This window comes from Dysidea avara, chromosome 9, assembly GCF_963678975.1.
Source record: "Dysidea avara chromosome 9, odDysAvar1.4, whole genome shotgun sequence".
Classification (NCBI taxonomy): Eukaryota; Metazoa; Porifera; class Demospongiae; order Dictyoceratida; family Dysideidae; genus Dysidea; species Dysidea avara.
This window is the reverse complement of record NC_089280.1, coordinates 33,035,997-33,056,051: the sequence shown is the minus strand read 5'-3', so window position 1 is coordinate 33,056,051 and position 20,055 is coordinate 33,035,997. Positions and strand designations below refer to the sequence as shown.

The 20,055-nt window shown below is 39.1% G+C and overlaps 2 protein-coding genes across 2 annotated transcripts in view; one reads left to right on the top strand and one right to left on the bottom strand.

The window, feature by feature from the left end:
• LOC136267080 (uncharacterized) overlaps nt 1-20,055 on the top strand; it is a 341,703-nt gene that overhangs the window by 83,620 nt on the left and 238,028 nt on the right. The gene's annotated exons all lie outside the window — the stretch shown is intronic.
• The window catches only part of LOC136267075 (adhesion G-protein coupled receptor V1-like), an 84,257-nt gene that overhangs the window by 56,104 nt on the left and 8,098 nt on the right, over nt 1-20,055 (bottom strand). The window lies entirely within an intron of this gene.

Below are 20,055 nucleotides of genomic sequence, written 5' to 3'. Positions count from 1 at the left end.
TACAGCACAAGTGCTGAAGGTCTGTAAGACACCTGGTCCTACAGTCTGTTTAAGAAGGTATGTTTGAAAAGGTGGAGAAAGGAGAAAAAAATCCATGACTGGACCTGGGCAGACTCGAACCTGCAGCCATCTGATTAATGCTCGAGCGTTTATTTATTTTAATATAAAAAGCTGTAAGCTGCAATGACTTAATCTTAGCATACTGTATCTGTGACATAAAAAGGGTCCCAAACAGTGTTACCATACTATAATCACTGGGCGTATGATAGTATATCAAGTATGAAGATGTCTTTTAGGTAATTCCTAACAATCTGTTGACTTACTTTGCTAACTCTTTGTACAGTATGTGCATGATATTTGTCTACTGTTACTCCAAGAGCCTGTTGCAAGTCCACATCTTTTAAATGACAAATGAAATTACAATAAGTGAAATCATTTGCAGTTATTTATACTAAAGCAGGGGACATTAAATAATTTGAACTTTATTAACACTAAAGCAGGAGATATTACAACGCAACACAACAGCTGTAATCATGCTAGTATAATTTGGTGGTGTTCCTCATCATACAGTGTGGTATTATTGCATATTAGGGATAATTTAAACTTTTCTGGCCAAAACTATTACCCTAACACCAGCCTCACAATACTTTCATGGCACCTTGGCAATATTGGCTAGGTATAATCAAGCCCAAAAGTGCCTTCAGTATGACCTGAAACACTTCCATAAAGTTGCTACAACATTAATAAAACATTTAGTAGACTTTTCTATTGACTGAATGATTGACTGACTGACTGACTAACTGACTGACTGACTGACTGACTGACTGACTGACTGACTGACTGACTGACTGACTGACTGACTGACTGACTGACTGACTGACTGACTGACTGACTGACTGACTGACTGACTGACGACTGACTGACTGACTGACTGACTGACTGATGCCTTCAGACAAGCATAACTCGATAATGACTAAGTATATGGGTTTGATTCTTTCACTGTTCGACATCGCTTCATCCAGAGATGTGCCTTTTGGAATACTGCAGTATATACAATGCATGCATCATGGACATACCTAAGTTACCTTTGCTCTCCTTTGTGTCCAATTTCTTTTTGCTGACAGCTCAAGGTATTGATTTGCAAAGTGGCTTCCCTACGGGAATCATCTGTGCTTTCCATAGTGACTGCAGAGGCACTTCTCCTATTGCCCTTCATTTTTAGTGCTGTGTAGCAAAGTGTAATGTCCACCTACTTTCAAGTCAGTAATTGATAGCTAGGGCGTGTGCTCAGATGTAAACATTAACTATGGTGCTCTAATTTCTTTTGATGCGGTATGTGTGGGTTCACCAGTCATAATAATTTTACAAAAAACAAAATTAGGAATGAAGTTTGATTAGGAATCATACAAAAGAAGAAGTGAAACAAGGGAGGCTTCCTACACTTGCAAATATACCAATTGACATTTGACCCTAATTCAGTCTATATTATACCCATGACTGAACCAATGGATTAAATGTCCACTAGTATATCAGCAGATGTACGCAACCTCCCTTGTTTCCCTACTTTTTCTACTATCTCTAATCAACCCTAATTTTTCCTTATACTTGTATGTTCTACAGTGGACATACAGATCACTGAAATATCTTGCCAGCTGTAACTCCACCCAGGTTTAAGCACTCCTTCCAAATGCTTATACATAGTACTGTAAGAATATTCAAATATTTGTATTTGCTCAAAAAGACTTATTCAATTTGCCAACACACCATTTGACAATTGCTAAATGCTGTGCTCAGAACCCTGGACAGTGAAATACGTGACAAACTGTAAAACATTTTTTTTAGATTTTTTTATTAAGGCTTTACAACACAAGACTAGTGCTGAAGGTTTATAGGACACCTGGTCCTATAGCCTGTTTAAAGGTGTTACATAAAGTATGTTTGAAAAGGTGGAAAATCCATAACTGGACCTGGGCAACCTTGAATCTGCAGCCATCCAATTAATGCTTGAACTTTTACAGGAATCTGCCAGGTGGTCAGGATGTTTTATCCTTGTCATATCAAAGATTCTATTTCAGAAGAAATGAAAATAGTTCACAAGCGTAAGCATATTTCTTAATTGATAATCGTTGTAATAAATATTTAGTATAACTGCATGATTAAGGAGAAATATGTAACATTCTGTTCACAACTATTTGCATAATATTAAAAACTTTAAACACCATTCAGAATTAGTACTAGATGGAAAAACAGTGCCAGTATATGAGAAGACTAACGTTTCAACAAAGCAGTGCCTCTAAAATTTCTAAAGCCATTTAATAATTCCACTACCATAGAAGTGCATATATTAGGGTTATTATATTGTTTCATAGAGATATATCAAGACACACGGTAGTGTGTCGTTCAGTTCAAGAAGCAGGTGCACCACACAGTGAGTATCTTGACAGGAAGAAAGAAAATGTGATTTTCACACATATGTGTAGCTCCGTGAACTCTTATCCATTTGGAACCAAATTTGCTACAGAAGTGCCCACCAGGACGGGGAGCCTACATACCAAATTTGAAGAAGATCTCCCTAGACATTTAGAGATGCAAGCGGCCAAAATTTTGTCTTAATTTCTTCATCTTTTCTTTTTCTTCTATTTCCTTTTGCACACTTTGTAAAATCTGCCAATGCGTGCTCCAATCAGACTGAAATTTGGCACACGTAAAGGGCTCATTAAGGCGGATCTCAGTACCACATTTGGTAGGAATCTGATGAACATTCACAGAGATATGACTGATTATTTAATACGGTCGAACTTCTGTCAAGCCCACAGGGTAAACCCCTTGGAAGAATGAGTTGAATTGCTATGTAGATGGAGTAACTATTGCAGAAGTGCCTTTTTGTGGTTTGAAAGGAATCTAGATAAAGACCATGGAGATAAGACAAAACCCAACCTGTGACACAATTACTCGATCAAGTTTCGCGAATAAAAAAAGCTATTAATTTCATGCCTACCAGGTAAACCGCTCAGAAGAGTTAGCTGAAAACCTGTATGTAGATAGAGTAATCATTATAGAAAGTCCATGGAGTAGTATAGAAGAATCGGATCCAGAGTTAAAGCCACCAAGTTATAATGCGAGATCCAACTAGCAAAATGTGTTCCATGTTCACAAGTACAGCTAAAAAGCTAACAAATTCAAATAAAAATTTAGCATACAGGTTTTAGAAACAGTACTATCAGTCAGACCTTCATCTAGGAAATGATTAAAGGGAAGTTACAATGAGAGTAAGGGGGGATGATGGTATAAAGATCTTTGCGTTCATAGCTGGTTTACACACATGACATCTAAAGGGGCATGCCATGCACCCAGGATATTTTAACACTTCCTCAGGTGCATTCTCAGGTACCTGAGAATGACCTCTCAAGTACCTGAGAATGACCTACAGTACCTGAGAATGACAAGAAGCAATCTCATACTTGTACAGTTTTGGGCTATTGTACCTGGCAAAATGTGCATGTCATGTATTTCATTCAATATTACAGTTGTTGTTGACGTATATATTCACTGAGGTTTTGATTTATAATTTAAGGAGTTCGTTTGTCAAAGGGAGTAAAAAAGCACCCCCCCCCCCCCCCCCCCCCCACACACACACACACAAATTAGCTATTACAGAAACCCACATTGTAGTTAAAACTGTTGATAAAGAGAAATCATACATATAATTATGAGCTTTTGTTTAACTACCACAAGAGAGGAGGGTGCATACCCCATGCCCACCCTTGGATATCTTCCCACTTTTTGGTTGTATGGCAGTGCTCATGGTTAGCTAAAAATATATAAAAATTGAGTAAGAATGTAGATGAAGAGTTTAGCTGTGTGGGCGGTTGAATTTATATGAATTAACTGCTGGTAAAAATTATCATAAATATGAAATGGAATATGCTTTGAAATTGCAACAAGTATCAAGTTGTTTCTTGGAGAAAGATCTTCAATTTTACACCTACGTAGTTTGAATAAATTGAGTGTTGTGTGTGATATACATAGACAAAGGTCACTATTTTTGAGCATAAAATGAACTGCAGAGGATACCAAAGGTCAAATCTGCAATGGCTCCATATCTCAAAAATATACACTTCGTGCTAGGTAGGTACTATGTGCAAAGCTTCATACTTTCTATAGTTACTTCATTGTGTTCTATCATTACAATAATGATGGTTTTTATTCATTTGATACTGTTTTATTGTTGAAGAAAAAGCACACGACTTCATAGCTACCAGCAACTTTATACGTACACTGTAGATAAACTGGATGCTAGCTGCCTGAATGGATGATGCACTTGTCATCACACTTCTTCCTAACCAAGTTGAAAAACTACTGAAGTAGCTAACTACTGTATCACTCAGTAACTTATACTGCCAAGGTTATATCAACCATTGATTTAATTTTACCAGATATTTCAGAGAGTGCAGGTTCTTACACAATAGTTTAGAGACAACACCTCCAGAAGTATCCAGTATCCAGTACAGAGTTCAGCTACGAATAAGTTACCTGTAGAGAATTCAGCTACAAAGACATTATCCAGTAGAGAATTCAGTCATAAACAAGTTGATGTTGTGCTACTTCTAAAAACCAGGCGCCATGCAGCTAGCTAACTCATCTGGAATAACTATAGACAGTATATACTACTATGAATTAACCAACTATGTATTACTACTTTACAATAGGGTAGTTTGGGTTGTGCAATAATATAATTAGCTATTTCTCGTATTTCGTAATTCATGAAATATTCGTAATTCGTTCAATTACGTTGCTATGCACTGCTAAGGAAGCGTTTGTTAAATCATAGATAATATACGAACATGGATTGGAAACGCCCGTTAAATTATTTACCTATCCTAGTTACGGTGCGCCAATACATTGGGAAATTTGTTGAAATGTACTAGGTGGCTGTTTGGCTTTCTCTCACTTGTTTGAAGGCTAGTTTCAAGGCGTGTACATTCCTTTTACATTGTTTATTGTGTAACGTTTTGTACTGAACAAGAACACAGCTTGTCTGTGGATATTGGAGGGAATATCATTGGCGACAGGTGGATACTGGCAGGTACGCGTTAGCAAATATTTCAGAAGCATCTTTACCAGCTATCTTAACATAGCCTCTACGCCACAATCAAATAAATGTTTGATAAACTGAAAGGAATTTTTAGCCAAAGACTTGTTCGGCTTGGGTAAAACAATTGCCCAAAGTAGCGCCTGTTTTCTGTCGTTTTATCCAAACAGTCCGAGTATACAGTGAAACATTGGATACCTGGTTAGCTAAAGCCACTCTGCCTGCTATAAGTGAAGTTAAGAACAGAAAACAAACGATGCTGCACTTTTTATTTCTTCAGGAAATTTGCCCAACCGTTATGAAACAGTATACTTCACCTTTCAACTTGCATCTTGTTACGCTTGTTGTTTGCTACTCGCCAGTATCCATAACCAGTCCAGCCTCCATTTAGTGTAGGTGCTTTGTAACCCAGCTGTAACCAACAAACACGTATTTGTAGCTTACAAGAAATACAAAATGTTCCACCTGTAACGACTGTAAACTTCTTTTCGCGCACCGTAACGAAGATGGTCTATGACGTCACTACGTAAATAATACGGGCGTTTCCAATCCATGTTCGTATATCATCTATGGTTAAATAAACCGCTTTTACCAACATATTACGCACAAAACTATCTTCTAAACTGTTTTATAGTGTGACTAACGTGTTTTTTCCCACAAATTCTCTCGACAAAGCCTCAAAGCTGCTCTTCATTTTCGTTCGCGTACGTAAGGGATACGCCCCTTTTCAACTCGAAGCGATAGGCTATTCCTGGCAGTGTACGAGGCCTGCACCGTTGTTTTTCAGTTGCTAAATGCCTGAAAACCTCAAGGGGAAGGTAGTCTGAGGAAAGTCACCACACCCGTATTTCAGTCCGCCGAAATGAAACCACCTCAGAGCAAAGTTCACCTGTGCAGAAGTTTAATACAGACTTCATTTCACTTTTACTTCTTACGTAGCTGCTTTTACCGTTATTAAACGATTTTGCTCACGTGGGTGCGTACGGACAAACATAGGTAGATAGGTACACACACACACTTTTACGAAAACAATTTTAGTAAACCAAGCGCACGCCCACAGCCGGCCGAAGGCCGGCTGTGGGCGTGCGCCTGGTTTAAAAAGTCACACAGTAGAAAGTTTAACTTCTTGTATGTAGAGAATTTAGCTAGAAATATATTACATGTAGAGAGTTCAGCTACAAAAATTCACACTGTAGAGACTTCAGCTACCAATAAGTCACCCTGTATGGAGTTCAGCTACAAAAAAAATCCCCCTCTAGCTCTAGAGAGTTCAACTACAAAAATTTTATCTGTAGAGAGTTTGGGTAATCCAGTCAGCTACAAAAAGTAAAACATAGAGCGCTCAGCTGCAAACAGGTCATCTAGTAGAAAGTTCAGCTTCAAACAAGTCACCCAGTAGAGAATTCAGCTACAAACAAGTCACCCTGTAGAGAATTTAACTACAAACATATCACCTGTAGAGAGTTCAGCTACAAACAGGTCACCCTCTAGAAAGTTCAGCTAACAACAAATCACCCTGTAGAGTTCACCTACACAAACAAATCACCTTAGACGTATATGAAGAATTCAGCTACAAACAAAACCATCATGTAGAGAGATCAGCTATGAACAAATCACCTTGTAAAGAGTTCAGCTACAAACAAATCACTTAAATAGACTTTATTTACAACAAAAGTCACCAAGTAAAGTGTTCAACTACAAACAAGTTACCTTTCAAGAGTTCAGTTACAAACAAGCTACCCAGTAAAGAGTTCAGCTACCAACAAGTCACTCAGTGTAGAGTTCAGCTGCAAACAAATCACCCAGTAGAAGGTTCAGCTATTAGCTAGTCACCCAGCAGAGGATTCAGTTACAAACAAGTGATAATAGTAGATAGTTCAGTTATTTCTGTAACTAAGCTATGCAGTAGATTAAAGTAACTACAGTAATATAACTAGTTACACAGAAATTTGTAACAAGGATTAACTGTCCAAAATTGTAACAGCTTTAATAGTTATATTCTGTTAGCCTGTTGAGAATAGCTCATTATATATAAAGTTATACAATTATTAAAAATATATGTTCAACTCTACAACTGCTTTGCATCTTGTTTCTCTTTCCTGTAGTAAAACAAAACAAGAAGCCCCAAAGTTGGCCATAGGAAAGCTTTGTAATATACAAATACAAAAAAAAAGTGATATCTAATCCAAAACAACCAAGCTGTAAAAAAGGGTACAGCCCCCCAAAAAGGCTATGGTGAAAAAAGATGTGAAATCCAAGTTGATGGCTAAGAAATGGCTGTGATGGTAGGTAAATGGCAAAAATTTTAGTAATGACAATTTAGGTGAATTTGGTGCCAAGCACTAGTGAAACTTGAAGGAGGCACTACAAATTCACCTGAATTGTCATTATTAAAATGTTTGCTATTTACCTACCATCACAGCCATTTCTTGGCCGCCAACACGGATGTCACACCTTTTTTCACCATAGAGTTTTAGGGGCCACATCCATTTTACAGCTTGGCTGTTTGGGATTAGATACCACTTCTTTTTGTATTTGTACACCCCAGAGGCAGTCTATGGCCGGCTTTGGGGAGTTTTTAACCTATCTTTGTTCCTTTACCACAGGAAAAAGAAAAGATAAAGCATATTTAATTTTATGCACAGCCATTATTAAACTTTTTTAGCATTAACATCATTGCAGCCATTTCATAGGCACCATCTTTGATTTAACAACTTTTTTCATCCAGGCTTTTTAAGGCCGCACTTTTCTTCACAGCCTGACTGTTTTTGGGTGGATTTCACTTCTTTTTTTACTTTATAAGGACCCAAAACCAGCCAATGACTGACTTTTAGGTTTGTTTTTACTCACATTTCTTCTTTTCTATGCAGACACAAAGATATGAAGACAGACGTATAAATGTATTGCATTGCATAATTTAATTCAATATTAGCAGTGGTTCAGTGCTTAGGGGTGCAGGAGTTAAGTATGGAGGTTTCTGGTTTGAACTCTGGTAGGGTTGTTTTCAACATTAATTTTTTGTACACCCATGGTTACTGCTCTATTAGAGTATCTCGATCCAGCAATTTTACACTTGTTTGTTTTTTGTTTTATAACTTTGTCATTGTAATTCTATTGCTAATCAAACTATCAAAATGCACTGGCACTGCTACAATGATCAGCCTATCTACACAACAATTTCCAAGCTATACTCGGTTTACCCTGTAGCCGTGACAGAAGTTTGATCTTTTTTACAAGAATAAATGCTCATAACTCCTTGGATATTCCTCAGATTCACAGCAAACTTGGTATGTGAATCCACCATTACACGCTCTATTTTGTGCTAATGATCGAGGCAATCAAGTTACATATTTGTGTTTTATAGCAATTTTTGCAAAGTGCGCGAAAAGAAATCAAAGCCTACATAGCCCCCATACAGTATAAAAAGAAAAAAATGAAGAAATTAAAAACAAACAAAACTTTGAACACCCATATTTCCCATATGGCTGTTGCGAATTTAATCAAATTTGCTACCCTATCTGGCAGACAGCTATAAACAAAAATAGTGTGCTTTGGAGAAGAGGCCATGGAGCTATGCATGTGTGAAAAAGCTGTTTTCTTTCTTCCTGTCAATATACTCATGGTGTGATGTGCCGGATTTCTTGGCTGCACGACACACTACTGTGTGCAGGGGATCCGTAACTCTAAAAAAAAATCCAGTACACGATTTCAAATTTTTGCAATTTGGCAGCAATTTATGGCAAGATTTCAGAGCATGTAAAATCTTAGAATAGCAGCATCACGTGATATGTAGTATACGATAATACACAGAATCCTTTGATTTTCATCACTACAAATACACAAGAGTTGTGGACCTCTTGTGAGGATGCTCTGTTGACGCTGCAATACAGAAGTATACAGGAAATTTACGGAACTTTACTACAATTGTCAGAGATTTCAACAAGATTTCAAGGAGGGTTGGACAATATTTCATGGCAGTTACAGACCCCTTGAATGTGTGTCTTGATCACGGTGTGGTGCACCAGCTTTCTTGGCCGCATGACACACTACCAGGTGTCTTGATCTACAGTAATCCAAAAAACCTTAGCTGTGAAACACAGAATGCACCTATCAACCAGCGTTGAAACCGGGTTGGGCCATCCGGGTCATCCGGGTCAACTGGGTCACATTTTCTCCGGGTCATCCGGGTCCAACCCGGTTTACAAATTATCCAGGTCTGACCCGGATTGGATCACGTGAGAAACAAAATTGTTCGTTTGACAATTTAGAAACTTATAAATGCTATCACGTAACTTTTTCGTGAGCCACGTCCACTTATCGCATTACAAACATACGCTCAGCCACATCCATTTATTAGTAAGTGCAGTCTGTAGCACGAAACTGTTCGTTGACTGTCTGCAAGCTTACGTGGAGCCACGCCCACTAATCGATTATTGTAAGAGTTGTACACAGTCAAGTCTTGCAGCAGGATAAGCACTTTTGTGAGCAAAACCCACTTCAATATATCAGGAAATCGTAATACTAGGTATGCACAGAGCCACACCCAATTGCTGTTTGTAAACTCGCAGTAGCTACGTGGAACCAAAACCCACTGACTAATTTTAAATTATAAACTTACCGGCTTAGTTATCACATAACGTAGTCTCACTCGCTCGAGACTACCCGAAACCATAGATCTTTTAGGGTCCAAAGGATCTATGCCGAAACATTAGTCTCGTGTGGCCAGACTACTTTTTTTTCGTCACAGCGCTTATCAATTAGAGTTATCGCATGCCTCGGCTTTAATTAATCCGGGTCAATCCGGGTCAAATCCGGGTCTGACCTGAATTGCTATCCAGGTCAGTGGGTCATCCAGGTCAGCAGTAGTGACCCGGTTTCAATGCTGCTATCAACAACAGGACAGTTTTTAAAAGATGTGGTATCACATTGTAGCAGTCAAGAAAATAATGGCTGCAGTGATGTTAATGTCAATGAATTTACAAAAACATTATAAATTATTTGACCACGAGGAGACCAAATAGCAGTATCCAAACTAGTTTTGCACCCACAAATCTACCTACAGTAAAATGGACACTATGTACTGTACCACAGAATTTTAGCTCACTATTGCTACCATACAGTGCGCCAAGGCATGCAGTTCAAAATTTTGTTTTGATGATAATTTCAGATCAATAACAGATATCTTAATTCTGTTTTTTGCACATCATTATGTTCAAATATTACTACTTATTTGTATAGCTGTTGTTATGGTAACAACCACAAAAATGTCGCAATTTACATATCAGTGATTTTTAGCTTTTTTGAAACTAGTCCTCCATTTTGCTAAACAATTGTAGTTCATGAAAGCTCTCATTGAGCCAAAGAATTCCTGTTGAACAGATTTGGAAAATTTGCTTTTACAGGGAAGTTATACCCATTTTTCCAATTTTCATAGGTTTTTGAAAAAATGAAACTTGTTTCACATGCTTATAAATTTTTATGAATACTCATTGTTTTCTTGAAGATTGGCTAGACTAAAACTTGTGTAGAACAAATTCTAAATTTTCTGTTTAGTTTTTTGTTTTATAACTGTGTAAAGTCAATTTATGGCTTCCGCAATGAAATTTATCAAATACCACGTTTATAAACATGCATGCTGCAGCAATTCAGACAAGAATAAACAATATAAAGTAGTATGACATAGTATACTAATGAGTATGACATAGTATACTAATGAGTATGACATAGTATACTAATGAGTATGACATAGTACACTAATGAGTATGACATAGTATACTAATGAGTATGACATAGTACACTAATGAGTATGACATAGTATACTAATGAGTATGACATAGTATACTAATGAGTATGACATAGTATACTAATGAGTATGACATAGTATACTAATGAGTATGACATAGTATACTAATGAGTATGACATAGTACACTAATGAGTATGACATAGTATACTAATGAGTATGACATAGTACACTAATGAGTATGACATAGTATACTAATGAGTATGACATAGTACACTAATGAGTATGACATAGTATACTAATGAGTATGACATAGTATACTAATGAGTATGACATAGTATACTAATGAGTATGACATAGTATACTAATGAGTATGACATAGTATACTAATGAGTATGACATAGTATACTAATGAGTATGACATAGTATACTAATGAGTATGACATAGTATACTAATGAGTATGACATAGTATACTAATGAGTATGACATAGTATACTAATGAGTATGACATAGTATACTAATGAGTATGACATAGTATACTAATGAGTATGACATAGTATACTAATGAGTATGACATAGTATACTAATGAGTATGACATAGTACACTAATGAGTATGACATAGTATACTAATGAGTATGACATAGTATACTAATGAGTATGACATAGTATACTAATGAGTATGACATAGTATACTAATGAGTATGACATAGTACACTAATGAGTATGACATAGTATACTAATGAGTATGACATAGTACACTAATGAGTATGACATAGTATACTAATGAGTATGACATAGTATACTAATGAGTATGACATAGTATACTAATGAGTATGACATAGTATACTAATGAGCATGACATAGTATACTAATGAGTATGACATAGTATACTAATGAGTATGACATAACATAAAAGTATAAAAACACTGGTAGAACATACCTACCTAATTTTATAAAAAATGAGTGGGCGAGCAGGTTGAATATTTTTGGAAGTTCATGCCTTGGTGCACTATATAAAGAAGGTTTTCCTTTTTCAGAGATACAAAATAATGATGGAGCTAGACCTGTTGGGGAAACAATCTTTAGCTCTTGTTTTCTATATGGAAAATTTACTGAAAGAGATTTTTCACTGTGCTATATTCCTTTCCAAGTTCTTGCCATTCCCAAACATATTACATGCTGCTACACTATTTAAGTCGCCTCATTTCAACTAAAAACATTCCTAAATTACCATTGGTACCACTTCCTGGTCCTACAGCAATAAAGGTAAACTGATCACTGACATCATTATATAAGTATTATAGTATGTTCACGTTGAGCTGAATCCTCAAAAACGTTTAATAACTCATGGATGCAATTACACACGATCTTGAAATTTGGCTCATTTGTAGTACTGCTTGACCCGCTAAACATATTTCAAAATATCTGTGTTCAAATGTTTGACATAATATTTACGGCCAATCAAAATTTTTGCAATACGTTTCCTATGGGGAAGCCATATAAGTACAGTGTCCATTACATCCTGTGATGAGAATAATAATATTTAAGTGCGCGCGCCCCAGAGGGCGATCAGGCGTTATTTAGAGTTGAATCGTTGTCAGTACCGTAACAAACTTGGGGGCTTGTCCGGGAGACGATACGTCGATGTTCTACCTTTCAACCCTACCTATCGACAAAAGAATTTTATATTGGAACCTTTGCAACCTTCGCCTACGGTGAAAAGCCGATATCGTCGTTGTTCAGAGCGGATTCTTCCAAGGCGTCCGCCATTTTTTTTTCTTAACCCACCTCTAAAAGTCCTTGGTGCCGGGTTTACAGGCACCTGTAAAGGTAATCTTTTGTCATCCTGTTGGTTTGTTGCGGTCCAGTTTGTTTTCGTAGGGTTCTATCGTCGACTTTCGCTCCATGTCAGATTTCAATGTTGACTCGTTTCTTAGCGATCCTTCGCTTCAAGTGGTAAAGTCGCTGAAGAAGTCTCAGCTACAGCAAATAGCCACAAGGCTTAACTTAACGTTCACTTCGTCTACTAGAAAGAACGAACTCTGTCGGTTAGTCACTCAACATTTAGTAGATGAAGAGCTAGTTTCCGAAGAGGAGATCGATGAATCTCAATCCCCAGTTGTAGACCCCAGTATCGTAGAGTTGAAGCGTCTAGAGCTTCAAGACCGTGAACGGGAATGAGAGGCTAGAGTGAAGCTTCGCGAGTTGGAAGTACTTGAGAAGGAAATGTCACTGCAACTGAAGTTGAGAGAATTAGAGGCAGCAACAGTAGCTCCTTCAACACCTTCCCCTGGACCTCCATTACCCTTTGATGGAGCAAGCACATCCGCTTTGTCCCGCCATTTCAAGAGAAGGAGGTAGACAAGTACTTTCTGCACTTTGAGAAAGTGGCCACTAGTCTGGTGTGGCCGAAGGATGTGTGGATGGTTTTGCTCCAGAGTGTGCTTATTGGAAAGGCCAGGGAGGTGTATTCAGCTATGAGTGTGGAACAGAGTGGGCAGTATGACAATGTCAAGCAGGCTATTTTGAAGGCGTATGAGCTCGTTCCCGAAGCCTACCGTCAGAATTTTCGGAATTGTCGGAAGCAGGACAAACAAACATACAGGGAGTTTGCCAGAGACAAGGAAGCCTTGTTTGATCGTTGGTGTGCTTCTAAAGAAGTAGTAAAAGATTTTGAGAAGCTTCGCCAGCTCATACTTGTAGAAGAGTATAAGAGTTGTTTGCCCAATAGTATCAAAACCTACATCGATGAGCAAAAGGCAGACAGTCTCCAGCAAGCATCAGTACTCGCCGACGACTACTCCCTAACCCATAGTTCTTTTTCGGACAGTTCACATAATTCGCACAATAGAGGGTTGCACAGTGACACTACTCACACTCATGCCGATTCCAAGTCCACGGGTAGTGCAGTAGACCCTCAGAGGAATATGCAAAGGTTTACCTCTGGTGGACCAATTTGTAATTATTGCAAATGGAGAGGGCATGTGATCTCAGAATGTCGCACTTTGGAAAAGAGGAGGAATCATCCTACTTGCCACTCATTGGTTCAAGCTGTGAATAGACCTTCCCCTCCTAGTCCCAAGCCCCAGGACTTGGATAGTTATCGTCCGTTTGTATCCGAAGGGCGTGTGTCCCTTCCAGAGGGTGGAGATACTATGGCTGTGAAGATTTTACGTGACACTGGTGCCACATAGTCTCTTATTGCTTCCCATGTTTTGCCGTTGTCGGATCAGACTTCTGCTGGTGCAAGTGTGCTCATCCAAGGAGTAGGCCTGGATGTAATGAGAGTACCACTTCATCAGATACACCTTCAATCGGATTTGGTATCTGGCCCCGTAGTAGTAGGAGTCAGACCTAGCTTACCAGTGAAAGGTGTATCTCTAATCCTGGGCAACGATCTGGCCGGTGGCAAGGTTCAACCTGACTTGCAAGTTATTAGCAACACTGAGCAAATACTGTGTTCAAGACCTACTACTGATGGGGTTTCGGACACTTTCCCAGCTTGTGTGGTGACAAGAGCAGCAGCGCGACGTGCTCAGGCACAACAGAATTGTGCACCTACCAACCAGCCGGATACTGGAAGTGACGAGGGAGATGACCAGGCTGAAGACAACCTGTCAATAGCGCAAGATGTACTTGACCAGGCTGTATAGAGTCAGTCAGTACTGCAGGATCGAGGTGACCAGACTGATGATGATCGCGGAACAGTACAAGATGCAGGTAACCTTCCTATATCTAGTAGGCAACTCATTGCTGATCAGGAGAGTGATCAAGAGGTTAACCAGTTGGCGCAGTTTGCTGTTAGTGAGGAAGAGGCTGGTCGTCAAGCACAATGTTTCTACCTTAAATCTGGCGTACTGAAGAGGAAGTAGCGACCAAGAGATGCCCCTGCTGATGAGGAATGGCAGGTTGTCCACCAGATAATTGTACCCAGAAAGTACCGAGGAGAAGTGCTAAGTTTAGCTCACGAGTCACCCATGGCAGGCCATCTGGGCGTCAACAAGACGTACTCCAGAATTCTCACCCATTTCTATTGGCCACATCTAAGGAAGGACGTCTCCGAATTTTGTAAGTGTTGTCATGTATGTCAGAAGGTTGGTAAACCTAATCAAACGATTCCAGTGGCACCTCTTAAACCCATCCCAGTGTGTAGTGAGCCTTTCAGTCAGGTCATTATTGATTGTGTTGGTCCTTTACCAAAGACTAAGTCAGGTAACCAGTATTTGCTCACAATTATGTGCAGATTTACACGCTTTCCAGAGGCTATCCCTCTTCGTAACATTAAGGCACCCCGAATAGCCGAGTCTCTTGTCAAGTTTTTCACCCTTGTTGGCCTACCTTCCCTGATACAGTCTGATCAAGGCTCCAATTTTATGTCTAGTCTCATGCAACAGGTTACACACCAATTAGGGATTAAGCAATGCAAATCCTCTACTTATCACCCTGAGACCCAAGGAGCACTTGAACGCTTTCATCAGACTCTGAAAACTATGATTCGCGCGTACTGTTCTCAATTTGAGAAGCAATGGGACCAGGGGATTCACTTGTTACTTTTTGCCGTGCGAGAAGCTGTCCAGGAATCATTGGGCTTCAGTCCTTTTGAATTAGTTTTTGGCCGGACAGTCCGCGGCCCTTTAAAGCTATTGAAGGAAGGCTGGCTTACAGAAGAACCTCCCACAAACCTGCTGGATCAGGTTTCGGCCCTCCGTACCAGGCTTACAGCTGCTGGCGAACTCGCTCAGAAGAACTTGAAATCTGCCCAAACCAAGATGAAGTTCTGGTATGACAAGAAAGCAAAATTACGCACTTTCAATGTAGGCGACAAAGTTCTGGTATTGTTGCCACTTAAGAATCACACACTTCAGGCCAGGTATTCTGGTCCTTATTTGATATTGAAGAAAGTGAATGATGTTGATTATGTCATCAGTACCCCTGACAGACGTAAGACTCATCGCCTTTGTCATGTCAATATGTTGAACCGTACTGGGAGAAGGCTCCAACACAGAGCCAAGACGTTCACCCAACTTTGATGGTAGCTGTTGAGAAGCCACCAGAAAGGGAAGAGTTCCCTCTGGGTAAGGACATGACAGGAGATAGCGTCAAGCTGAAGAACTCTGGTGTTTTAGCCAACTTAGAAGTGAAGATGCAGCACCTTACAGATTCCAAGCAGACTCAACTTTCTTCCCTGCTCTTGGAGTTTGTGGACTTATTTCCAGATGTGCCGAAGCAGACTACCTTAGCAGTTCATGATGTAGATGTTGGAGATGCTAGTCCCATTAAGCAGCACCCGTATCGGGTCAACCCATTGAAGCTAGAAGTGGTGAGACAGGAGATTGAGTACATGTTGGCTAACCATATTATAGAACCAAGCCAGAGTCAATGGAGTTCTCCCTGCGTGCTCGTTCCAAAGGGGGGCGGAAGTTACAGATTTTGTACTGATTTCCGCAAGGTGAATCTGATCACTAAAGCGGATTCATACCCCATTCCCCGCGTGGAGGACTGCATAGACAAGATTGGTGGTGCCAAGTACGTTAGCAAGTTTGATCTTCTGAAGGGATATTGGCAGGTTCCCTTAACACCTCGCGCAAAGGAAGTAACAGCATTCGTGACACCTACTGGTTTCTTTCAGTATAAAGTGATGCCTTTCGGGTTAAAGAATGCGCCAGCAACATTTCAGAGAATGATCCACCGAGTTCTTGCCGGCCTAGAAGGATATGAAGGGTACATTGACGACATCGTTATTTTTAGTGATACCTGGGAGCAGCACCTGCAGCGGATTCAGCAGTTTTTGACGCGGCTCAGGCAAGCTCAGTTCACTGTCAATTTAGCCAAGAGTGAATTTGGTCAGGCATGTGTAACTTACTTAGGCCATGTTGTTGGTAGAGGGGGAATTAAACCCATTCATGCCAAGGTAGAGGCAATAATGAACTTTCCTAGACCCAGTAGCAAGAATCAACTAATGAGTTTCTTGGGCATGGTAGGCTTCTATCGGAAGTTTTGCAAGAACTTTGCAGTTGTGGCTGAACCTCTTACCCGACTCCTTCAGAAGAAACACAGCTTTGTGTGGAAAGATGACCAGCAGCAAGCTTTCTCTAAAATAAAGAGGCTTCTCACCTCAGCCCCAATACTAGCGATGCCAGACTTCGAGAAGCCATTCATGATACATGTGGATGCAAGTGATTTGGGAATGGGGGCTGTTCTGATGCAAGAGGATGTACACAAGTTAGAACATCCAATCTGTTATTTCTCGAAGAAATTTAATGCCGCTCAGAGAAACTACTCCACTAGCGAAAAAGAGGCATTGGGATTGATATCAGCTCTACAGCAATTTGAGTTCTACATAACACCAGCCCAGTTCCCTATAGACATTTTCACGGATCACAATCCTTTGGTTTTCCTTAATCGCGTAAAGAATCGTAACCAGCGTCTATTGAGGTGGAGTTTAATGCTACAGGAGTACACCCTCAACATACACCACATCCCAGGAAAGCACAACGTTGTTGCAGATGCATTATCGCGAGGACTTTGACACTGGTATAATATTGTTGTAATGTGTGAATTTATGGTTTTACTGGTATTTTTAGGCAGTTCATGTAATTTTATTGTATTTAGGCCATTTGTTTTGTTGTACCAACCCTCTTTTCATGGGAGGGTGTGTGATGAGAATAATAATATTTAAGTGCACGCGCCCCAGAGGGCGATCAGGCATTATTTAGAGTTGAATCGTTGTCAGTACCGTAACAAGCCCTTTCCCGGACTTGTAATGGAACCAAACCGTACATGTCTGTTGTTGACACCTTTGCTGCTACCAATAATCATCTGGTTGGCTGAAATGTTAACTCTATTAAGAAAAAATCCACTTTTAAGTTTTAGCTGTTTTTCAGGATTCAGCTCAACGTGAACATACTATAGTATGTCAAAATCTTGACAATGCAAGCACCTTTCAACCAGGCAGAATAGTTCAAAACCCATGCACAGAGTTACATTTTGACCCACACTGTATTTTACACCAGTTAAAACAAATTCAAAATATGATTCTACTTGGGAGAAAGACTATGTCCTTCATTAGTTTCCTTTTTGTGGTTTGACTTGAACAACAGAACTGACTTCAAATAACAAATTCTCAAGTATCTGTTTTCAAAATTTCGGCCATTTGGAATCAAGTAGGGATCAAGAAATTTAACCCTCAAGGCCATCAAGACCAATTATTTCTTTTGATGTAGTATGTGAGGGTTCAGTAGTCCTAATAAAAAAAACAAGTACAAGGAATTTTAAATTGGATCAACAATTAAAGGAAAAAAGTAGTGAAACAAGGGTATAGCTAAAATAGTGAAACAAGAGTGGTTGCTATACTTACTTACAGATACAATAATGAACATTTAATCCCTATTTCAGTCATGGTTACAGAAGTACAGTGATTTACTGTCTAGTAGTACATCTGCGGGTATAGATAATCTCTCTTGTTCCACTACGTTTTTATTTTATTTACTTTTTTTTTTTTGATAGATAATCAAAGGTTTTTTAAACTTCATTTTCAACAGGACCGCCTCCCCGCCCCCTCTTAAAATTGCCTATGTAAACAGACATTGAAAAACTTTAGGATTACTGACGGTATCATGGTACATTGTACTTATACATTCAGTTATAAAACAAGTTGATGTTGTGCTACTTCTAAAAACCAGGCGCCATGCAGCTAGCTAACTCATCTGGAATTAACTATAGACAGTATATGCTACTATGAATTAACCAACTATGTATTACTACTTTACAATAGGGTAGTTTTGGGTTGTGCAATAATATTATTAGCTAATTCTTGTATTTTGTAATTCATGAAATTTCCGTAATTCGTTCAATTACGTTGCTATGTATTGCTAAGGAAGCATTTGTTAAACAAACCGCTTTTACCAACATATTACGAACAGAACTATCTTCTAAATTGTTTTATAGTGTGACTAACGTGTTTTTTCCCAAAAATTTTCTCGACAAAGCCTCAAACCTGTTCTTCATTTTCATTCGCGTACGTACGGGATACGCCCCCTTTCAACTCGAAGCGATAGGCTATTCCTGGTAGTGTACGAGGCCTGTACCGTTGTTTTTCAGTTGTTAAACGCCTGAAAACCCCAAGGGGAAGGTAGTCTGAGGAAAATCGCCACACCCGTATTTCAGTCCGCCGAAAAGAAACCACCTCAGAGCAAAGTTCACCTGTGCAGAAGTTTAATACAGACTTCATTTCACTTTTACTTCTTATGTAAAAGCTGCTTTTACCGTTATTAAACGATTTTGCTCACGTGGGTGCGTACGGACAAACATAGATAGGTAGATAAGTAGATAGGTAAATAGGTACACACACTTTTAGGAAAATAATTTCAGTAAACCAGGCGCACGCCCACAGCCGGCCTTTCGGCCGGCTGTGGGCGTGCGCTTGGTTTAAAAAAAATATTTTATAGTTTCCGATTTTACCAGAAGTGACAAATTCCACTGGCAGATTGTTCTATTGAAGGGAAAAATGAGTAATGGTAAGCATTGACAATGTGACTATAATGAATGGGTGGTCCCAGGTATGGTTAGTGTTATATTCTAAGTTATGGCCTATAAAAATATGGAATTGTTCAGTATCTTGTACACCATTATTGCTTTTACTTCACTTCTTTGCCATTTAAGCATTGGCCATCCTAGCTGTTTGGTAATACTTGAGACTGATAAATGTCTAGTTCATTACAAATCTTGCAACTCTTTTTTGAACCATTTCTTGTTTCAGAATATATTGAGTTCGGTAGATGGAGACCATGCAGGAGAGACATACTCAAGAAAATAAATGTTTTAATGATATTTAGCTTAAAATTTGGAATATGAGGTGCCCTCCCCCCTGGAACCCGAAGACATTTACATAGTAACTTTTAATTTTCATTTAGGCACTACTGAGTTATGAATGTGTGAACACGTGGTCACTGTATTACACACTTCTCTGTTCGTTGGCAGTACAACACACTATTACTGCATGTGTCTTGATAAGGTGCGTGCATTGTACTTATTACAGCTAAAAATGTGACCGGATCTGTGAAAAGGGTCCTTATAACCTTTCGAAATTCCTAAGTTTGACTTCTTATAACTCCTTGAGTTTTATCCGGTCACCTTCATATTCCACTACGAAATAGTGCTATGTTAGGAGTGTAATGTGACCAAATTTCAGGGTGGTACCATATTCAGAATTCAGGTTATG